The following is an 8747-nucleotide window of genomic DNA, read 5'->3' as shown; positions in this document are numbered from 1 at the left end:
TGCCAAACACTTGGGAAGTGTTTGAGAGTGAAAGTGAGGGGAGTTCAAATTTAGACGGAGCTAGAGTTGAAATTCACAGGTAGTAATATGGCTTTGCAGTGGGGATAGTTCATATAAGACATCGTGTACTATTGACTGCTTTTCATATAGTGAATTTTCTTTCTACTGGGAAAAACTGTCATCTAGAGTAAGTGATGTTGCATTGAACTGGGTTACCATTTTTTGTGTCATTTACTTTTACACACTGATTTATATTTTTCATCTATTGCATCTGAACAAATTGGTGCATATATGTGTAAATTAACTTTACATTGTGTGCGATATCTTTTCTTCGACTAAATAGAATTTCGCTAATGTTTTAGTACATGGCTTTAAATTTTTCAATTTTTTGCCCGTAATTTCATGCACTTTGGATTATTTTTGGCAAGCTGATAACTAATTTAATAATAATTTGATTATATCTACTAATTTCTAGAGACGAGTCCAACTAAAAAAATGTACCATAAAATAAGGAGATTTATATACTAGGTCATTAATATGAATAAGTCATAGTATAGAGAAAGTATCAACATTATCTCCCGTGTTTAATAGAAATACGTGATTTATCCGCTCAATTTTCAAAAATATCATACATCTTCAATAAAAATTGAATTCTCCAAAATTCCTTTATGAAATAACTCTTTATTTTTTATTTTATATAAAGACTTTTTAATAAAATAGTAAATAAATATTTATTTTATTAAAAATATTTTGGGGAGTTTAATTATTTTTAAAAATAAACGAAAATGATGGTATTCAAAATATAACCTATTTTTAGAGAAAATATATGTTATTTATAGATATCTGATATAGAAATTATAAAAATAAATATTATTAAACATTAAAAATACTCTTGATATTTTCCATTATACTATTTAAAATTGCTGATAAATTGTTAAAGGATGCAGCAGTATTGAATTTTACCGTACGATCGTAAACATAAATATGTAAAAAGCACTTTTCGTAGACTGAATTACGTTGTTTCTTTTTGTGCATGTGGTCGTAGAAAAGTTATATAATTTCAAAAAAGCTGCAGTGTTGCCAAACTATGAACTGTGACCCTTGCCAGTGTTCATTTAATGATTTTTATTTCCAATGAAAAAGGATGATAAGGAAATAAAAGCTTAATATCAAAGGATCATAAAATCTTTAGGCGTACACTGCAAATTGCAACACATGCGAAACGATGTTCATATCCAAGTCCAACTTAGATCTATGGCTCTTTTAGACGATTGATAAAGCGAGGTAAATATAGCTGCTAAATGGTCTGTCATTGATGATAATCTGAGACGGTGTACTTTTTGAATAGGATTATAAAGGAAATTATTTTTAGTGTCATCTTCTTTCGATAAATAGTACTCAAGGGTGAAAATAAAAGCTCGCTTTAACATTATTTTTATCGTTATCGTACCGAAACTTCAATTTTGAAGATAAATCGTTCATCGGAAGCAGTGACGGACCCCCTTTGCGGTCAAGATGGGCCAATGACCCCCCGGAATATTTTTTTTAAAAAAGTAAGCTAGACTTTGTATAAAGATAAATTTGATGGGCTTGACATATTAATTGACTACATAAATGAACATCCATAGTCTTGGTTGTACCCGAACTCATCCGGGGCCCTAGGCGAATAAAATTTTTGGGGCCTTTTGAAAATAATAAAAAATTATGGAAAAATTCATTTTTTACCCCCTGGACTCATTCCCCGATTACATTTCACCATCTGGACTCGGAAATGTTGCAGAATTAATCTCAGAACTTAGACACGTGTTACAACGTGGCACTTCCGTCAGTATTTGGACGTTAAGTGGTCACGTGTTTAACACGTGAGCTGGTCTGAAAGGGTATAAGTGTACTTTTGCATATACTGAATACTTTTATTGTTTAAATAATATTAGATATATTAATTAGTATTAAATATTACAATTGTTTCAAAAATATAAATAATTTTTTTAAAAATGAAAGAACAAATCCCGTGTACACAAATCTAGGGTTTGTTCTTGTCTCGCGAAAAATGGTGAAACCTTCGACATCCAAATCTCCGGCGAAATCGAACCCTAGCAGCAGTGGAAGAGGTTTCAGAATGAAGTATCCGGCACAGAAAAAGAAAAAAACCCAGCCAGCGAAGTCTCCGATGGCGTACTCGAAGAAGAAATCACAGGGTCGGAGAAAGAAACCCAAGTCTCCGACGAAAAGAAGAGCTGGTCGAGAGAGAAGTTCATCAGAGAGTGCGTCGGTCAATAATAGACCAGTATATGGTGAGAAACCGTTTTTATATATGTTTTTAGGGTTTGAAAAGTGCAGGGACAACATTGTCTGGTTTTTGGTTGGAGTTATGTTTCGATTTCGTAAATAATCTGAGTAGGGACCACCGTTGTTTTGTTGTTTCTTTAGTTTTGAGCGTTAGAATCTTTAATGAGGGGACCAGTGGTGGGTGGTAGTCTGTTATTGGTTTTTTGTTCTTTTGAATTTGTTTAGTAGTTGTATTTTAATACTGCTTTGGTTGATTTTAATTAAAAATTGGTTGATTTTAATTAAAAATTGGTTGATTATTGTTTCAGTTAAAGGGTCTGGTATGTTCACGTTCAAAGTTCACCACGGGGGTAGAGTGGAAGTGGTGAATGAGCGTTTGACCTATGTTGGTGGTCGGATTGACTACGTAGACCACGTAGACGTGGACAGACTGTCGTTGTTGCAGCTAGACAAGATTGTAGAGAAAAGTCTTGGATACTTAGCGATTCCCGTGTACTATCTGGAACCTTATGGGGAGTTATTTTTCCTGGACTGTGATCTGAGCCTGTTTATAGCAGTGTCAAAGCTGTATGAGGAGTCTGAAGAACTGAATTTGTATCTTGATCACCCCGTACAAGATGCATCTGTTGTACAAGAGCATGTACTATTACCCCCAGTGCCTGGAGTTGAAGAAGAAGAAGAAGTTCAAGACTTTGAAGTGGAAGAGCCTGAAGAAGTTGAAGAGGGAGAGCCTGGACAGAGTCAAGTCGTGGATGAGGCACCGAGTCAAGTTGAAGACCCTGAGCATGACGTTGAAGTTCTTATTGAAGACCTGACTTACCCTGAACCAGAATTGACTGAAGTGGATTTGGGCCAGAGTCAAGTTGGGAGTGAACAACATGAGTTGGGCCAGAGTCAAGAAAATGACTTGGGCCAGACTGAAGTGGAGTTGGGCCAGAGTCAAGCTGATGACTTGGGCCAGACTGAAGTGGAGTTGGGCCAGAGTCAAGTTGATGACTTGGGCCAGACTGAAGTGGAGTTGGGCCAGAGTCAAGCACATGACTTGGGCCGTAATCAAGAGTTTGAGGGGTGTCAAGACCATCTTGATGACCTTGAGCAAGACAGTGGGTTTGAGAACAGTGAAGACGAAGTTGAAGTCAATGGCGTTGCCGTGGACCGTGGTCTAGGATTAAAGGGCAAAGAAAACGTAGCTCTTACTGATGATGAAGCCGGTTCTGACGAAGACAATGACTATAACGAGGAGGAAAACATTGTGCTGAAAGATGAGTCGTCTACTGAAGATGAGCCTGAGCCTGAGCCTGAGCCTAAGCCTACTAAATTGTCCAGGAAAATTCTCCCCAGGTTTCAAGAATTCCGTGAAGACACTGACATGGCAGACCCCAAGTTTAAGTTGGGCATGGTATTTTCAAGTGGGGCAGTCTTCAAAAATGCCGTAAGGGAGTATTCTATCAAGGCAGGCAAAGAGCTGAAGTTCAAAGTGAATGATCTAAACTGAGTTCGAGCAGTTTGCAAGAAGGAGTCATGCAAGTCGGTGTGCTATGCGTCTGGAATGAAAGATACCACATCATTCCAGATCAGGACCTATGTACCAGAACATACATGTGCTCGAACAAACAAGAACAGATTTTGTACTGCTTCGTGGATGTCCAAGAAGTACTTGGAGGAGTTCAAGGACAATGAGAGCTGGTCATCTATCAAGTTCATGAATAAAATCCAGAAGGACCTGGTACTTGAGTGTTCGAGGACTGAGGCTTGGAGGACTAAGAAAAAGCTTTGGAAATCATTGAAGGCTCTTATGCTCAACAATATGCAAGGTTGTGGGACTATGAGGCCGAGTTGAAGAAGACCAATCCAGGAACAACAATCGAGTTCTTAACAGAGGCAGATGAAGAAGGTAATCCAGTGTTTAAGAGACTTTACATTTGCTATGGTGGTTGTAAGGCAGGGTTCAAAGCTGGCTGTAGGCCAGTTATTGGGTTGGATGGTTGCCACATCAAGGGACAACATAGTGGGCAACTTCTCACGGCCATAGGAATTGATCCTAACAATGGCATGTTCCCTGTGGCCTTTGCTGTTGTGGAGTCAGAGTGTAAAGACTCTTGGGCATGGTTTCTAAATTATTTGAGAGATGACATCAACATCTACAATGGATACCATTGGACTTTCATAACAGACAAACAAAAGGGTTTGACAGAGGCACTCAATGGCATATGGGAGGAGGGTTCTGTGCAAGCTGAGCATAAGCATTGTGCTCGTCACTTGCAAAGCAATTTCACTCGGGTAAAGTAACTTCTAACACTTTCAATTTTCAAATATGATTTCAGTAGCTCGCATAAGAAGTTAAGAGTTTCTTGTTTGTTTGACTTATGTTGGTTAGGTGTTTAAGGGACAGTTCTTGAAACACAAGGTCATGGCCCCAATCAAGCAGTATTCTGTGGAGAAGTTTCACCAAGAGATGAACTTAATCAAGGATGTGGATGAGGAAGCCTACAACTGGTTGTGTGAGAAGAATCCAGTGCATTGGGCAAGAGCCAACTTCAGAACTACCATAAGATGTGATATACTCCTTAACAACCTTTGTGAGTGTTTCAATGGTAACATGGCTATTTTACTAGCTCGACAGAGACCCATATTGTCTATGCTAGAGAGGATTAGGATGTACTCAATGAAGAGGATGACCAAACAACGCCTCGCTGTGGAGAAGTGCATCGGGACATAGGACCTAGAATCTTCAAAGTCATAGAGAAGAACAAGACCTTGAGTTCTGAAAACATTGCTGAATGGTGTGGGGATTCATTGTATCAAGTTACAAATCTGCATGGTCGCATGTATAGAATTGACTTGGCATTGAAGACATGCTCTTGTGGTCGCTTTCAGTTGTCAGGTAATTGTCACGACATTGAACTATTCATTGCACTAATATTATTCATGTTACTAATCCATAAATTTGTCAGGTATTCCTTGTGCTCATGCAATTCAGTGCATTTGGCAAAGGGACGAGCAACCAGAGAACTACATTAGTGAATGCTACAAGAAGTCAACATACATGAATATCTACAAGCACAAAATCTGTGCAATTAATCCCTTGGAGCAGTGGCCCGAGACAGGAAAGACACCTATGCGAATGCCTCCCAACAGAGTAGGACCAGGAAGGCAAAAAAAACTAAGACGACTCGAGCACGATGAGTTTGTGCCACCACGTGGGACTAGAATGACCAGGAAACATGTCACAGTCAAATGTTCTGGTTGTGGAAAGTATGGCCACAACCTCACTACATGTTTTAGAAGACAACAAGAAATTTTGGTAAGATTGTACACATGTTGGTAACTCTGTTGGCAGATTATAAATGTCTATAAATTTGGTTACATTTCTTGATATTGCAGAGACAAGAACAACGTCAAGCCAGGGATGCACACCTACGTGGCCGTGGAAGGGGACGTGGGCATGGTGGTGGATCAAGCCAATCAACTCAACAACCCACACAACAAGCAGCTAGTACGAGCCAATCAACTCAACAACCGGCACAACAAGCACCGTTAAGGGTAAACTCAACCACTCTTTAACCCAATTTTGTTATTTGTATGTTGTCATTACTCATAACCTTTCGTATTGCAGCGGAGTCCTCGAATGAACCGGGGCCCACCCAGGCGTTTCGGCCTTCTACCAAGAACTTTATTTGGAGACTGGATGTAAAGACAATTAAATCTTTTTTTTGGATGATGTACTGGCTTTGGGTGAAAAAACTCAAGCACTTTTTTTGGGTGACAAGTTCACAAAACTCAGTACTTTTTTTGGGTGACGGGTTCACAAAACTCAATGAAAAAACAATGAATTACGTGTATGAATTATGTGTATGAATTATGTGTATCAAACCTAGTTCTTTTTGTGTTGACAATGTATCAAATTTATGTCTTTTTATTGGCAATGTATTAGACCGAGCTAGAAAATACCACATTCCATTACAAAATATCAATTACAAAGTTTAGACCAAACTTCAATTATCATAATCCCCAATACATTACAACATAATTTGACAATTACATCAGTCTCACTTAACAGACTTAGAATATTCACAGACTTAATAAACAACCACAATTAATTCATAACATATACTTATTTGAAACAGATGACATAAACAAGAGCAAGCATGACGACAACCATATAAAACTTGATCTTTTGCGCTTCTGTAGTTATCTTCTCCCTCAGTCTATTCAGCTCGTCTTCGTCACCTCCATAAACATCATTCTTTGACACTTCAACTTGTTTCAAAGCAGCTTCAAGATTGGTAATCCTTTTAAGTAACCCAGGAATTATTTGAACTGACCTTTTACACATCTCAGGATCAACCCAAATCAATATACCACAACCTCTATCGTCGGGACTCTGCTAACAAAATAAGGCCACAAAATCAGTAACCCAAAACAACAACGAAGACGAGAAAAATATGAATTACCTTGTATCTTGAACACCCATAAAAACGCCGACCAGGATAATCACCTTTCCACGCCGTGCGCAGAACACACGCAATCTTGCATCGACACCGCGGCCTCTGCTTGTCATCGGAATGGCCACCGTCGACTATGTCAGAGAAATTACTCATGGAAGACGGCGCCATTGACGAACATCAGAGAAATAAGCTTGGATTAGGGTTTTGTTTCGGGAAGAATGTTTTTTTTTTCGCGATCTAGGGTTCAGCTCAGAATGGGATTGAGTTTTGATTTGGGATTTCGATTTAAGTAGCTTATTTCATTTCGATTTTAGTTTTCTACTTTTTTTTCACTTCAAATCAACTAAGTCAGGGGTAAAATCATAATTCCACCAATAAAGCCTTTAAAATCATGCCACATCATCAAACCGTTATAATTTAACGTCCAAATAATGACGGAAGTGCCACGTTGTAACACGTGTCTAAGTTCTGAGATTAATTCTGCAACATTTCCGAGTCCAGGGGGTGAAATGTAATCGGGGAATGAGTCCAGGGGGTAAAAAAGGAATTTTTCCAAAAAATTAAATATAAAACAAAAAATTATAATCAAGTTTTTTATTCATCAAAACATAATACGCCTAGCACTTTTAGATGCAAAAATACTAATCAAATTCGTATAATCAAGTATAAAAAACTCTTCAACCACAATTGGATTTTTGGAAATATTCACACACCTCACTACTAGAGACATTTGTTCTTTATTGCTAACATCCGGCGTACAATCAAGTATAACCGAAATTTTTTTTGCTTCTATGATTGTAGAAACAATTGAGAGTTTCACCTCGTTTTCCATCAATTGAATTAATTCATTTTGAATTTTGTGACTCAAATAATGATAATTAATTTCCTTTTTCGAGATACGGCACAAAAGTGACCCATAGTTGATATAATGACTACATACAGGATGGTTGACACGTTGAAGCACGCGATACATAAAAACAGCCAATGCATCGAGAGAGAACGGGTTTGAATCAGTTCCTATTAAAACATAATGGACAAAATTATGAGCAAGCACACTTAGTCACGGAAACAAAAGAACCATAGGGATAGTGGTCCCAAATCAGGCCCATGGAGAATATTAAACTAATTACACAGCCTTCCAGGGCATGTATCATAAAAAACAAACTTTTGTTAACAATCTTCCATTGCAAAGAGAACCACAAACGACACAATAAAAAAAAGGTTAAAAAAAAAGCAGAGAACCTTGATCATCTGGTGCAACTGGAGCTGCAGAGGACTTGGTGCTACGGCACATTTCTTCAATCTGTAAATTTGGGCACGTAGCAAGAGACCATCAAGAAAAAGTTTGATTAGTACATTATATACCTTATTGTTCGGAAGAAAAAGATATCAAAAGTGCATCAAAATTAATGCCTCAAATTGTATTAGCTACTCCAATTCTCAAAATATGGCGATTTTATATTTTTCATACTCAATATCTTTCATCCTCACATATCATAAATTATTCAGTTAGCAGGCTGATGTCCATTATGATTTCCATTCCACTAATACAAACATATTTCATCCTTAAGGATATACCGAGACAATTTACCTGTCTCCATACTTCTTCATTTGGTGCATTCTTGTCTGCGAGGATAATTGAATGTGGTTTTTTCCGGCGTTCATCAGCAACCTTCTGCCAGTATTTACCTTAGGGTCACTTCCTGATGGAGAGTACTCACCAGAGTCTCACCACCTAAATTCAAATCCTGAAATCCTAATTTTCAAATCCTGAAATCCCTAATTTCCAAATCCATTCTCAATATTTCAAATCCCTAATTTTCCTCAAATTGATTTAGTAGGGCTCGGTCGCCGGTCGGACTCGGACGCTCGGTGCTGCGGAGTGCGGTGCTCACTTCACTTGACGCGCGCGCGGAGGAGATGGCGCTGAGGAGAGGCTTGTTTGGGTCGCGCGGAGGCGGAGGAGATGGCGCGTTTGTTTGGGTCGCACAGAGCCGGAGGAGATGGCGC

At 38.4% G+C, this 8747-nt stretch overlaps 1 long non-coding RNA gene across 1 annotated transcript; it reads right to left on the bottom strand.

The window, feature by feature from the left end:
- Positions 1 to 7581: 7581 nt before the first annotated feature.
- LOC149402735 (uncharacterized) lies at positions 7582 to 8463 on the bottom strand. The gene is made up of 3 exons (XR_016295981.1): positions 8329 to 8463; positions 7980 to 8040; positions 7582 to 7754 (listed from the first exon to the last, which is right to left on the bottom strand). It is a non-coding gene; the product is annotated as an uncharacterized LOC149402735 (long non-coding RNA).
- Positions 8464 to 8747: the final 284 nt, after the last annotated feature.

This window comes from Urtica dioica, chromosome 3 (genome assembly GCF_054948205.1).
Source record: "Urtica dioica subsp. dioica isolate 48M chromosome 3, U.dioica_male_clone48M_v1_H2, whole genome shotgun sequence".
NCBI classification, from domain to species: domain Eukaryota; kingdom Viridiplantae; phylum Streptophyta; class Magnoliopsida; order Rosales; family Urticaceae; genus Urtica; species Urtica dioica.
Note: the sequence above shows the minus strand (reverse complement) of the source record. Positions and strands in the feature narration are given on the sequence as shown.